A 15,902-nucleotide genomic window follows, 5' to 3' on the forward strand; every position below is an offset into this window, starting at 1 on the left:
CATGACAGAAGGATAACATCATTTCCCTATAAACTGCATGCCTGTGTTTTCAGGCAGTATGTGTCTAACAAAGATCTATTAGTTTAACAGTTTAGAATAGAAAGAACATTCTATTTTCTCGATGTTCTGCAAAGGGTAGATACTTCTTTATAAACCCAAAGTACATAAAAACAATATTCTATTTCATGGCTATGGAGTAAGTGTTCAAGAAATGGTGTACACTTGTCAAAACAAATCTCTGTATATATAAGAAGTTATTAGAAGTACATAGTATTTTAATGAACATTCATATACAAAGAGAATGTTCATCTTTGGAACTCATGTACCCAATTAAAAACTAGTTTATTAATAAACAGGGCAAAAGACACAAATTAGCTCTCATACTATTTCCCTTCAATTTAGTGAGGTGTACATTATCAACCTTAGGAGTTGGATTTTTTCTGTTTGTTTTGTTTATTTTGTTTTCAGGGTGGACGTAGGACAGGAGGCGGTGAATTCTACCAATAAACCATCAACAGCTAAAAGCATGGGAGCTAAAGATAACACAGAGTAGTATATAATGCAAAAAGCATTCAAAGTCAAGGAATGCCTGTGTAGACCCTACCATCATAAAAATCATTTTATGTACTGGTTTTACATTTGTCAATTGCAGAATAAGCATCACCTGCAGAGACGTGATTTTATATTCATATCACCTGCCACAATATTTATGGCGTTCCATAAAATTTATCAATAATTTTCACATCTGTTATCTCATTTCAGTCTAGTAACTTTATGATACAGTTAGTATTCTGATTTTACAGATAAGGAAACTGGTGTTCATAGGTAAACAAGATTGGATTTGAAATCAAGGCTTCTGGGTCAGTCCATTTACACCATGCTGCCTCCTCCCCATGTAACTGTAATCACTTAGCTTCTCCAAGTATACATTTACGATAGACCATCTTTCCTTGAAATAAATTGTGAAAACGACTCATCTGAAACCAAAAGAACTACATTAATGAATATAAGATGGCTTACAATCATATGTGGCAGAATGTATATAATTAATTTTATCCCAAGGGTGCTAACGATGACGGTGTGAAGAGAGCTATCTATATACTCCGAGAATCTATCCTGTTGACATATTTTCACCAATAACATGGACAAAGATATACAGGAAGAATATTCAGCTCCAGTGACAAAAGAGGACAGTGCATATTCATCAGACGACAGAACTAAGATTCAAGGAGATCTTTCTTCAAGGTGAAAAAAAATTAACTGACATATAATAAAAAGTCAACTTGTTCTTTCACCCTCATTTGATGGCAATTTTAACACCTAAGAATCCTCAAACCCCTCTTAACACTACAACTACTCATGCAGCACTCTTAGTGGAGACCCTAACGTGCCTACATCATAAACAACGCAACGTTAAGAAAGAAACTCCTTAAACTTCCTAGGGGCAAACCTACAAGCCCACCAGCATCTACATCCATCTTTCCTAAGGGTTTCCTTTCCTTCACCTACTGTTACAGTGGTTCTCAGCATCATCTAGAAACTTGTTAGAAATGCAAATTCTCAGGCTCCAACCCATACCTACTGAATCAAACTGAGGATGGGGCCAACCACTGTGCCTTAGAAAGCCCTCCCAGTGATTCTGAAAAACACAAAAGTTCAAGACTCACTGACTTACTACAAACAGATATATGCTAAGCAGTGGTCGATCCTTAACTCTTGCCACACATTAAAATCACCTGGGGATTTAAAACATACCAGTTTGCGACTTCCCTGGTGGCACAGTGGTTAAGGATCTGCCTGCCAATGCAGGCGACACAGGTTCGAGCCCTGGTCTGGGAAGATCCCACATGCCATGGAGCAACTAGGCCCGTGCGCCACAACTACTGAACCTGCGCTCTAGAGCCTGTGAGCCACAACTACTGAGCCTGCATGCCACAACTACTGAAGTCTGTGCACCTAGAGCCCATACTCTGCAACAAAGAGAAGCCACTGCAATGAGAAGCCCACGCACCACATCGAAGAGTAGCCCCTGCTTACTGCAACTAGAGAAAGCCTGCGTGCAGCAAGGAAGACCCAATGCAGCCAAAAATAAATAAATTTATTAAAAAAAAAAGTTTCTAGGCATGTGAGGTGGGATCTCATCATCAATCCTTATTTTGAAAATGCTCCTCAGTCAATTCTAATATGTAAGCAGTCTTCAGAACCACTGCAATAAAGGAAGTGTATCTTTCCTCCCATTCCATCTAAGGCCAATCCTTCCTTCTGTGCTACCCATCCTGTCCTCACCTTCTTTCTCCTTCTAAATTCATCTCTGTAGGAAATCTCATCCAATTCTAAGGCTTCAACTACCAACCGATCATGCCAAATTTATATCTCCAGCCCAGAACTCTGTGTTCCTACATAATTCTACTTCCTGTTTACATTTCTCCTTTGTTTTGAATAAAGTTTCAACTTTACCTACAACACAGGCATGTATTTCACATTAAACGTTTCAGAAGCAAACCTACCGAATATTCACAAATCACGAGAGGAAAACTGTAGTTAAAAATATTAAGTTGAGAGTCAACAGGGAAAATACCTCAACATTTGACAAAATGCAAATGTTATGTAAGAAGTCAACAAATTGAAGAAAAAAACTTGCAGAAACCCAAATATTAATGCTATATGTAACAAACAATTCACTATAGAGAAATACCACTAAGCAAATGTATTAAAATGTTCAATTTTATAAGTAAACAAAATTAACAAGATAGGGCAGTTCAGCTTGTCCATAGGCTTACACAAGGAAAACAAAGTTAACATAACACAATTTAACTGTAGGGTGACAGAGTATCTAATTCAACTCAGCCATCACAAAACATTAGAGCCTGGAAATAATCACAAAATGAACCTTAATTTTCCTACTTAAGAGTTAAATAAACTAAAAAATTTCCTTTAAATTATAAGGAATTTCCAAATACAAAAAAAAAAAGAAAACTCCTGTAAATATATAATAAAATTCAAGTTTGAGTAGTTCTTTTTAAGGTTCAAAATTCTGTACAAAGTTTCTCCTTCCCCTATTAATAAACTACTGCCTCTATGGTATGCCCTTCAGTACATGCTCTTTCACCAAACAGATAAACAAAATACATACTGGGTATATTCTGAGGTAAGAAATATGGCCAGGGAGTCAGCTTCTCAGGCCATTAGAATAGAGAATAAATTTATTCTTTCATATCCTATGAGCCTTTCCAGTATAAAACCCAAGAAGACTTTATAGTACCTACTACCCCCCTCCAAAAGTAAATTATAAATACATGATTGAAGCTAGTACAAATGCATTCAAAAGATAATTCAATCAAAGATAAGAACAAGCTATCACAATGTACCTATTTCTATAAAAGATCATGCATTTCTAAAGACAAAGAATTTAAAGCCATAAACAATAAGACTGGATAAATCAGAAAAGCCAATTGCACTCTAATGGTTTGCCAGTTATATGTGGGCACTTTCAGAAATCCCACCCCTGGGCCTATATGCAGAGAAATCTCTAATATGAAAAGATACATGCACCCCACCCCTATGTTCATAGCAGCACTATTTACAATAGCCAAGACATGGAAGCAACCTAAGTGTCCATCGACAGATGAATGGATAAAGATGTGGTATGTATCACAATGGAATACTACTCAGTCATAAAAAAGAATGAAATAATGCCATTTGCAGCTACATGGATGGACCTGGAGATTATCATACTAAGTGAAATCAGAAAGAGAAAGACATATACCATATGATATCACTTACATGTAGAATCTAAAATGATACAAATGAACTTATTTACAAAACAGAAACAGACTCAAACATAGAGAACAAACTTGTGGTTTCACCAAAGGGGTAAGAGGGGTGGAGAGGGATAGACTAGGAGTTTGGGATGAGCAGATACAAACTACTATATATAAAATAGATAAACAACAAGGTCCTACTGTATAGCACAGGGAACTAATAAACCATAATGGAAAAGAGTAGGAAAAAGAATTTTTATATATATATATATATATATATATATATAAAAAACCTGAATCACTTTGTACACATGCATATGTAATGTGTTTATATATACTGTCCAGTGCAGGTAGGTGTGTATAATTTTACTTATATATAAATAAAACAAGAACTTAAGATACTGAATTGATGTGATCCCTAACAGAGAGGAAAGAAATGAAGTGAGCCTTATGGTTTCCTGAGCTTATTGCCTGGAGAGCTCCCAGGTCATGGCACTGAGAAGGGAACTCAGAATAGAATCCAAGTGGAGGCTGGGAGACTCCCTAAGTTGAAGAAATGAAGCTGGGCATTCAGGATGACCAAGGTAGCTAGGATATAATACTGGAAAGAAGAGAGGTATACAAAGAGAAAATGCTACAGATCTGCAGAGGATCTGTTCCCCCTTGTGTATTCAGCAGAGTATCAATATGTACGTGTGTGAGGAAACCACCCAAAGCCAGGAAAGAACCATCTGAAATAATCAGAGGGAACAGTGCCTGTTGCTCAGGAAGGACTGGGAATAGCACCAATTCTCACATGCTAGACTTTAAATCACACTGTTTCTGGTAACTGAGTCCCAAGCAAATCTAAAGAATGTTTATTTTAAAAAATGGAAAAATATCCAGCATCCAAGAAGGCAAAATCCACATTGAACAATTTAATTAAAAACTACGCAGGCAAAGAAGCAGGAAAATATGAACCTTATTGAAGAGAAGAATCAATCAACTGAAACCAATCTAGCTGACCTAGGTATCAGAATTAGTGGACAAAAATGTTAAGTTATTTTATATAACTGCATTCTATATGTTCAACAAGTAAAAAGATTAAATACAGAGACATGAAAGATAAGCCCTGAGACAGAGTTAGACAGCCTAATCTATGTGTAACTGGAGTCGCTCAAGGAGGTGGGGTGAAAGAAAAAATAATGGCCAGAATCTTACAAAATCTGATGAAAACTATAAATACAGATGCAAAAGACTCAACGAAGTCCAAGCATAAGAAATATGAACTAAACCATACCAAAGCACATCATAATAAAATTGTTCAAAACTAGTGATAAAGAGAAAATCTGAAAAGCAATAAGAGAAACAAACATAAGAGTTAGAGCAGAGGGAATTAATTCCCTGGTGGCCAGTGGTTAGGACTCTGCGTTTTCACTGCCAAGGGTGCGGGTTCAATCCCTGGTTTAAACTAAGAGGAACTAAGAGGTTTAACAACAACAACAAAAAAATTTGAGCAGAATCCTTGTTGGAAACCATGCAAGTGAGAAAATGTTGCAGCCACATACTTAGAAAGAAAAAACTGATAACCTAGAATTCCATATCCAGCAAAAATACTTTCAGAAATGACCAACGGGGCTTCCCTGGTGGCGCAGTGGTTGAGAGTCCGCCTGCCGATGCAGGGGACACAGGTTCGTGCCCCGGTCCGGGAAGATCCCACATGCCGCGGAGTGGCTGGGCCCGTGAGCCATGGCCGCTGAGCCTGTGCATCAGGCTCCGCAGCGGGAGAAGCCACAGTTCACCATATAGTAAACTAAAACACACACACAATTATCTCAATATATGCCGAAAAAGTATCTCACAAAACACAACACCCATTTCTGATAAAATCTTCTCAGGAAATTAAGACTCAGCCTGATAAAGGGCATCTATTACAACCTATTTTAAAAAAATAGTCTACTAATAAAAAACAAAAACCTATAGCAACATCATACTTAATGGTAAAAGACTGAATGCTTAACCCATGTTCTAAAGAACAAAGAAAGGCTATCAACTCTCACCACTTCTGTTCAACACTGTTCTAGAATTTCTAAGCCAGTGCAGTAAGACAAGGGGGGGGGGGGAGGAAGTCAGATGGGGAAGGATGAAATAAAACTGTCTATTTGCTGACATGATCATATACGTAGAAAATCTGACTAAGTCTAAAAAAAGCTACTAGAACTAAGAAGAGAGTTAAGCAAGGTTGTATACAAGATCAACATATAAAAATCAATTATATCAGTGCATAGTAGCAACGAACAATCAGAAATTAAAGTACAACTTATAACAGCAATTAAAACTAGGAAATACTTAGGGATATATCTGACAAAAATTGTGCAATATTTGTATACTGAAAACTACAAAACACTAAAGAAGACCTAGATAAATGGAGATAGGCCATATCTGTGGGTCAAGAGACCCAATAATATGTCAATTCTTGCCAAGTTTATCTGCAGATTCAAAGCAATCCCAAACAAAACCTCAGAGGGAGTTTTTCTACGATAAGCAAAAGAATTTTAAAAAGAAAAATAATGTTGGAGGGCCAATGTCACCTGATTTCAAGACTTATAAAGCAGCAATGAAGACACTGTAATAACAGTGTAAAACAGATCAACAGAACAGAATATAGAAAGATATACAAAACTTGGGACTTCCCTGGTGGTCCAGTGGATGAGATTCCGTGCCCCCAATGCAGGGGGCCCAGGGTTCCATCCCTGTTCAGGGAACTAGATCCCACATGCCACAACAAAGATCCCATATGCCGCAACTAAGACCCAGTGCAGCCAGCTAGCTGAATGAATGAACGAATACAAAAATATACAAAACTCAATGCAAAATGGACCATAGCAAAGGGTACAAACTTGCAGTTAGAAGATGGGGTAAGTTCTGGAGACCTAATGTACAGTATTATGATTATGGTCAACAACATTGTATATGTATTTCGAAGCCGCTAAGATCTTTTTTTTTTTTTTTAAACATCTTTATTGGAGTATAATTGCTTTAAAATGGTGTGTTAATTTCTGCTTTATAACAAAGTGAACCAGCTATACATATACATATATCCCCATATCTCCTCCCTCTTGCGTTTCCCTCCCACCCTCCCTATCCCACCCCTCTAGGTGGTCACAAAGCTCCGAGCTGATCTCCCTGTGCTATGTGGCTGCTTCCCACTAGCCATCTATTTTATATTTGGTAGTATATATAAGTCCATGCCACTCTCACTTCGTCCCAGCTTACCCTTCCCCCTTCCGATGTCTTCAAGTCCACTCTCTATGTCTGCGTCTTTATTCCTATCCCACCTCTAAGTTCTTCAGAACCTTTTTATTTTAGATTCCATATATATATGTTAGCATATGGTATTTGTTTTTCTCTTTCTTACTTCCCTCTGTATGATAGTCTCTAGGTCCATCCACCTCACTACAAATAACTCAATTTCGTTTCTTTCTGTGGCTGAGTAATATTCCATTGTATATATGTGCCACATCTTTATCCATTCATCTGTCGATGGACACTTAGGTTGCTTCCATGACCTGGCTATTGTAAACGGAACTTCAATGAACACTGTGGTACACGACTCTTTTTGAATTATGGTTTTCTTAGGGTATATGCCCAGTAGTGGGATTGCTGGGTCGTATGGTAGTTCTATTTGTAGTTTTTTAAAGGAACCTCCATACTGTTCTCCATAGTGGCTGTATCAATTTACATTCCCCCCAACAGTGCAAGAGGGTTTCCTTTTCTCCACACCCTCTCCAGTATTTACTGTTTGTAGATTTTTCGAGCTAAGATCTTAAATGATAATTATGCACGTGATGTGTGGAGGTTTAAGCTAATGCTTAACCTCCACACATCACGTGCATAATTAATCACACTGCAATATATAAATGCACAAAAATACACCTTAAACTTATATGACATCATATGTTAAAAATATCTCAAATTTTTTAAAAAGGACCACAGACAAAAGGTAAAACCTGAAACTATAAAAACTTCTAGAGAAACCATAGGAGAAAATCTTTGTGACCCTGGGTTAAATATAAAGACTTCTTAGATAGTACACTAAAAACACAATTCATAGGGAATTCCCTGGCAGTCCAGTGGTTAGGACTCAGAGCTTTCACTGCCAAAGGCGTGGGTTCAGTCCCTGGCTGGGGAACTAAGATCCTGCAAGCCGCATGCTGGTGGGGGTGGGGGCGGGGCTCACAATCCATAAAAGATGAAATTTTTAAACTAGACTTTTGCCTTTTGAAAGTTCTCACGGTTGACAATGAAAACACAATCTACTGTCTGGGAAAAAACATCTGCAGATCATGTATCTGACGAAACACTTTTATCCAGAGTATGTACAAAACTCTCAGAACTCAATAATAAAACACATGACCCAATTATTTTTAAAGGGCACAGGATGTGACACTTCACCAGAGATACACAAGTGGCAAATAAACACGTGTAAAGATATTCAGCATTTCAGCACCATTAGTATTTGGGAAATGCAAATTTAGACCACAGTAAGATAACTCCATACTTCTACCGTATTGGCTAAAACTACGGAATAATTATACCAAGTGTCGACAAGGATGTGGAAGAACTGGAACTCTCGTAGCCTGCTCGTGGGAATGTAAAATGGTATAACCACTTGGGAAAACAGTTTGGCAGCTTCTTTAAAAGGAAAAAAATCCCCAAACCGTACAATCCCAATTCCATTCCCAATGTTTATACAAGAAAATGAAAATATATGTCCATATGAAGACTCAGACTTGTACTCTGGTTCATAGTTTTATTTGTAATAGGCAAGCACTGGCAACAACCCAACTGTTCACGAACAGGTTACTGGATAACCATATTGTGGTATATACATAAATGGAATGAATACCCAAGTAATAAAAAAGAATGAACTACTGATAAATGTAACAACATGCATAAATCTCAAAGTCATTATGGTGAAGGAAAGAAGCTAGACTCCCAACATATACACTATATACTGAATTCAACTGTGGATGAAAAATGTTGCCTCCCATATCAGTAAACAAAGGATGTTGCCGCAGGCCAACAAGCCAGTAGCTACAGCAGCCACCGCCAACTGTGCACCCTGAGGGGATCCAGGTTGGAGAAAAAGGAGGATACTGGTCCTAGAGAGTTAAGGTGCATATCAAAGGAATGATTTCAATAAGCCCAGACCCTTGCATCTTCCCATACTAGAAAAGAGCTAAATTCATTAACTTGAGACATCTGGTTTTCTTTAATTAACCTTAACCTTTTTTGATGTTCCAACTACCTGGGTTTTGTTGCAAAACTTCTATATATCCTGGCTCCTCCCTTATCTCTCTGGACTAGTCCCTAAGAGCCATCTGAAAGGCTAACTTCCAGGCTTAAGTCTTCAGTTTTGTCCGCCAAATAAAACGTAATTCTCAACTTTTAGGTTGTGCTTTTTTTTCAGTCGACACTACAAAATGCAAATGTATCTATGGTACAGGAAGCAGATCAGTGATTGCCTATGGATAGGAACTGGGAGGAACAGAAGGAAATTTTTCTTGATATGTTCATTATCTTGACTGTGGTAAGAGTTTCATGATGTGTATATGCAAAGCATCAAACAGTATACTTTAAGTATGTGCAGTTTATTTTATGTCAATAAAAAATATTTTTAAAAAGATCAAGGACCCCTAGATTCCAAGCAAACAACAGGGATTAGAAATGAAGTTATTACAGATATTTACACAAATTTATTGTAAGTGGAGTGTAGACTGCAAGGTATGATATTGTGATTTATAAGAAAATTATACTTGGTCTTCAGCCCCACTCCTGACACAGGGCTAAAACCCTTGGAATTTCCTAAATAATAGGAGATAAAGGTATCTTTTGTTATTCATAACAAGCCCCTTACAACCACACCTGAGGATAAGTTAGTGTAGTGACTCCAGAAGGCCTCTAGGGGTGAGGGCTGGTTGCCAGGGGAATCAACCAAGTGATTAGAGGGCTGGCACTTTCAACAGCATCCTCCTCTCCTCCAGGGTAGGGAGAGGAGCTGGAGGTTGAATTAATCACCATTGGCCAAAGATTTAATTATTCATGCCTCCATTAAGGTTGGGAGCACTTCCTGGAGGATGGAGCTCCATAAACTACACAGGGACAAAAACTCATGTGCTTGGGACTCTTCTGGACCTTGCCCTGTACATCTTTTCATTCACTCCCATACTTTAATATCTTTGTAATAAACCAGTAATCTAGCAAGTAAATTGTTTTCCTGAGTTCTGTGAACTGCTCTAGCAAATTAATCAAACATGATTTACAGCCAGCCAGCCAGTTAGCTAACAGCATGGTTAACAATCGTTAACAATCTGGACTTTCAACTGGCATCTGAAGTATTTGAGGGGACAGTCTTGTGGGACTGAGCCCTTATTAATCTCTGGGATATAATGCTATCTCTGGGTAGTTAGATCAGAATTGAGTTAAATTTCAGGACACCCAGACAGTGGCTGGAGAATCTAACTGCTTGGTGTGGGGAACCCTGCCCTCCACGTGGTGACCAGAAATGTCAGAAGTAAAGTAGAATATTAATATAGGAGATATACAATAGTGGTTTTTTTCTTTTGTTTTTTTTTTTTGGCTGCATTTGGTCTTCGTTGCTGTGTGCGGGCTTTCTCTAGTTGAGGTGAGTGGGGGCTACTCTTTGCTGCAGTGCGTGAGCTTCTCATTCCGGTGGCTTCTCTTGCTGCGGAGCATGGGCTCTAGGTGTGCGGGCTTCAGCAGTTGTGGCTCGCAGGCTCAGTAGTTGTGGCTCGCAGGCTCCAGAGCGCAGGCTCAGCAGTTGTGGCACACAAGCTTAGTTGCTCCACGGCATGTGGGATCTTCTTGGACTAGGGATTGAACCCATGTCCCCTGAATTGGCAGGCGGATTCTTAACCACTGCCCCACCAGGGAAGTCCCTACAGTAGTGTTTTTCATTTGTACAAGGGAAGAGGGCAGGGATGGCAGGGAGGGAAACAGGCTGGCAAGATATGAAATTGGAGAAATCAGTAGCTCTGAGAAGGAGTAATGAAGAACAATGTAATAATACAGCTCATACCAGAGCAGAAAAAAAAATGTCAGAACATCATAAACAAGGAATCAACAAACTGTTTTTGTTCCTGGGATTGATAAGACAGTAGTTTAATATTCCTGTGGCTACAAAGTTAATAGACAAAACTAGAAATGTAGAAGAAAATCAACTGAAAGTGAAAAACAAACACACCTCTTATCAAACCATAAAGCGCAGAATCATATAATTCAAAGGAATGCTCTTAAGGACTTTCATTACCAGACAAAACAATATGTTTTAAAAGTTACCCAAAAAAAAGCAGAAAAGAAAAATCAAATTAAAAAAAAAATAACTACTGATAAATTCAAGAGCTGGCTCTTTTGGAAAAAATATATATAAATTAGCTGAATCACTCTAATTTTAAGTTAACACTAAGAATGAGAAAGATGATATAAAATACACACATGAAGAGAAGGCTTTGAAATAAGGGTTTTCTAGGAAAACAGAAATTACCAGATTTGGCTCAAAATAAACAGGTAAAAACAATGGGGAAAAAAAAGTTGTCCAAAAGCTGCCCACCCCCGAAGTGTCTGGCCCAGGTGATTTCACAAGGGAATTCTGACATTAAACAGAGACAATTCACATGCTATTTACAATGAACTAAAGGCAGGCTTTGGCAAACTAAGGCCTATGGCCAAATCCAGTCTGTGGTCTGTTTTGTAAGGCTTGGGTAGAGAGCTAAGAATGGTTTAGAACCCAGCAGCATAGCTTAAAACAAAGTTTAAGAATCTATCCTAAAAAAATACTAATGCGTGCAAAATACACATACATGTAAGGATATTCACTACAATATGGTATGTGGTAAAATTTATTTATAATCTATGTCAGTCATTAAGTGATCCATATTTTGAAACATTTACTGAACACCTACTATGTATGCTATTCTGTGCACTGGAGATACAAGGGGTAAGAATCTGCTCTCTCCGGTCTTACTTTCTAGTTTGGTGATTCAAATAATAGGTAAATAAAATCATTTCAGATGGTGACAAATGCCATAAATAAAACCAAACAGGACAACATGAAAGGGTGGAAACTACTTTAGAAAGGGTGGAACTACTTTAGATAAGTTGATCACTAAAGGCCTCTCTGAGGAGAGAGCTTCTGACTTGGATCTAAAGGGCAAACAGGCAGCTTCAAGGTTGAAGAAAAACCAAATGCAAAGGACCTCCGGCCCTGATATGCTAACCGTGTTCAAAAAAGCTGGGGAAGCAGAAGCTAGTAAGAAAGGGACAGCTGAAGGAGAGAAAGAAGGTTGGATGAGGTGGGCCTATTAGGATTAAAAACTTTATCTTTGAAACAATGGGAAACCACTGAATTCTGAGCAAAGGCTTGTCTTTGTTTTAAAAATAGCATTCTGGGAGTTCCCTGGTGGCCTAGTGGTTAAGATTCTGGGCTTTCACTGCTGTGGCCCAGGTTCAATTCCTGGTCAGAGAACTGAGAACCCTCAAGCTGTGCGGCATGGCCCAAAAAAACACCTATTTTTTATATTACTACCCTGTCTACTATGTACCTAAAAAAATCTAAATCATTAAGGGCTGAGGGTCAGTCTCCAAAATAAAGCTTTTTGAATAACACATCCCCTTTCTCTGTTTAAGGAAAGAGAAAGTAAACATCTCTCTAAATTCAAGGTTCTATAACTGAGCAATGCTGGTAAGAAACTAGCATTTTTTTCACTGAAATTAGATGTAGCAAAACATGCACCTACATTTTCCGAATTTTGAATAAATACATATTACCTTTTTTGACCAAAAAAAAAAAAAAGTTAAGATGGAAGAAAGGAAGAAAAAAGAAAAAAAAAAAAAGGAAGCCAGTGCTTTTAAAGCCAACAGACTGTTTCCAAAAGGTCCAAGGGAAATTTGGAAGGCAGCAGTTTACCATAATATAAACATCAACTTTTTGAAATGAAAGAATAACAAACAGTGGTAACAAAAAGATGGTTTTCATGAAAGGATAGGTATTGTAGGCGGAAAATTTGTGGGAAAAAAAATCTGTAAGAGATTTCCACATCAAGAGATTAGGTACCACCTCTAAAATTCCATCAGTGCCAAAAATTGTAAGATTCTAAGGTGACTCACCTACGATTACAAAATAATTAAAAGTATTTGATACCAAAAATATTAAGTATTTAAAATCTAGTATTTAAAATCTAGTATATTTGGGGGGGAGGGAGGAACCTCATACTTTTGCAAATCACCAATTTGCAAAATTCAATTAAATGACAGAATCATAATCTTTCTGGCCTCCATGGGCTTCTAGGTATCCAGCCTCTGTTTACCTCTTTCCTCCTTATTCTTATGGTGATTGTTTAGTTCCTCTGGGAAACACAGCACAATGTCCCACTCAAATTGTTAACATTAAAAAGAAACTGCAACCATTTCCAGATGAGCCTGCTGGACACATTCAACAAATGTTTTATTGAACAAATATAGGAAAATATATACTAATAACAGTCAAGTATCACATACAAATATAAAAATAAAGAGCTTCTGTGTAAACCATTTTCACTGGTTTCTGTGACTGACATCTGCCTCATTTTCTTTTCCTATCCCTCTACATAAATGTTAGCTGCTTTTGTCAGCTCTCTTCTCTATGTGCTTACCTCTTTAGCCATCTCATCTACTGTTCACTGCTTCAGTAAGGATAATTCCCAACCAAATCCTTCCTTCAAGCTACAATCTTTAGACATTCATTTTTAATTGCGTATAGAACAAAACATCTTCACTTAAGTTTCTTGACAGAACTACGCACTAAAAATGTTTAATTCCGCCATCCACGCAAAAAAAATATTTACCCAGTGCCTACTAATCAGGCACTACTAGGAACAAATGAAAAAGAGACATGCTGATCTCATCAACTGAGTGGAGATTTGAGAAGGCTGGAAAAGATTTGCAAAGAACTGGGAGAAAAGACAGCCAAATAGTAAAACGAGGCATTGACAGGCAGCACTGAAACCTGAGTAGAAGCTGGAAACCGGGAATATACAGTATTCCCAAGCCTGTGCAGTTTGAAGACTGTTAACAATGTCCAGCAGCATGTCTAGGAGTAGGGAGTGGTGGGAGGCACAAAGCAGCTGGATCGAATAAGAATTAGAGTTGCGCCAGGTAGGTGTAAAGAAAAGCAAGGGAGATGAGGATACTGCCAGGAGAATGGTTAGATTAACATTTCATGGAAGTCTAAATCAGAGAGTGAAGTAAGACAAGCTGGAAAAAAATAAGGAGGAGAGGAGAAGGAACTGGAAATTTCAAAAAGATTGAATAAAAGCTCTTAACAGTAGTGATTATTGAATGCTTGCTGAGTCAAGCTTACTATGGATTGCTCTGTTCATTTAATAAAAACAGCAGGAGAAAATGTACTGAATGAAAAGTGGAGGCATAGGGGCTTGTGATTTGAATGTAACGTTTCAGGTAATGACAGGGTTTAGACCAAGACATTAAAGGTCAAGAACATATGTGTGAGTGTGTGCATAGGTACATGTACACACAGAGAATGGTAAAACAAATACAGCAAACTATTAACAATCAGGGAATATGAATGAACGAATATGGAAATTCTCTGTATTATTTTTACAACATTTCTTTGAGATTAAGACTATCCAACCCCCAAAAAAGTCTAAAAGCTTATCTGCTTTCCCAAACATGTTCTTCCCAATTTCACCATAACCATTTTCCCTAACCTCTAGTTTAAAACCCTGAATAATCTTCTATATTTATTTCTCCCATTTCTAACATAAAGAGGGATCCGATTTCTATACATTCTAATTTTGTAATGTCTCTTGAAGCCAATTTTTTAAAATCTGAGCTCTAGAGATTTAGAATGTAAAAATATCAGACTGGAAATAAGAAGAGCTCAAAGCCCAAGTCACCAAAACTTACCCAATGAAGAAACAACCTTAGAGAAGTAAAACTCATAAGGCTAGGAAGTGATGGAGCCAAGATTACTGTCAAAGCCAGTAACCAAGATAACCTCACCGTATGAAAATCAGAACTCAATTTTCATTATAGAAGAGATAAGCATAAAACCTTTAAAATACATAATAAATAACATGTCATTTGAGGTTAAGAGATTTTAAAAGATTCAAGTTTTTCGTATCAAAACTTACTCTGGGGACTTCCCTGGTGGTGCAGTGGTTAAGAATCCTCCTGCCAATGCAGGGGACACGGGTTCAAGCCCTGGTCCGGGAAGATCCCACATGCCACGGAGCAACTAAGCCAGTGTGCCACAACTACTGAGCCTATGCTCTAGAGCCCACCAGCCACAACTACTGAGCCCACGTGCCACAACTTCTGAAGCCCGCGCACCTAGAGCCTGTGCTCCACAAGAAGAGAAGCCACCGCAATGAGAAGCCCGTGCACTGCAATGAAGAGTAGCCCCTGCTTGCTGCAACTAGAGAAAGCCCGCGAGCAGCAATGAAGACCCAGCACAGGCAAAAAATTAATTAATTAAAAAAAAAACTTACTCCGTTACAATACAGAGTTGAATATCAAGGATAAAAAAATTAAAGCAACAAAACATAGTAATATCTCAATTAATGAATGTATTCCAACTGTTGTAGAAATATTATTTTGAAGTGTAACAATGTAAAAAGCATAAAAATCAATGCACTATAGACTGTAAAAGAGGGGGTTACTATGAACTGAACTGTGTCCCCCCAAAATTCATATGTTGAAGCCCTAACTACCAATGTAATAGAAAGTATTTGGAGCTGGGACCTTTGGGAGGTAATTAGGGTTAAATGAAGTGATGAACGTGGGGCCTCATAATGGGATTAGTTCTCTTATAAGAGGAAGAGACATCAGAGCTCTACTCAGCCATGCGAGGACTCAGCTAGAAGGCATTCAGCCAAACCTGACTACACTGGCACCGTGATCTTGGACTTCCAGCCTTCAGAACTGTGAAAAATAACTTTGTTTTTTAAGCCACCTTGCCTATGGTATTTTCTCATGGTAGCTAACAAAGATAGACGGGATTGATGTATTAACTTCAGAAAACAGCATTTTATAACTCAAATTTTAACTCATTTAAAATAAAAAGTCAAGACATTCACCACA

General features: G+C 38.0%; 1 protein-coding gene across 15 annotated transcripts in view; it reads right to left on the reverse strand.

Annotated features, from left to right (window-relative positions):
* Nucleotides 1-15,902, reverse strand: part of PRRC2C (proline rich coiled-coil 2C) — a 98,568-nt gene that overhangs the window by 71,457 nt on the left and 11,209 nt on the right. The window lies entirely within an intron of this gene.

Source organism: Orcinus orca, chromosome 1 (assembly GCF_937001465.1).
Source record: "Orcinus orca chromosome 1, mOrcOrc1.1, whole genome shotgun sequence".
NCBI classification, from domain to species: domain Eukaryota; kingdom Metazoa; phylum Chordata; class Mammalia; order Artiodactyla; family Delphinidae; genus Orcinus; species Orcinus orca.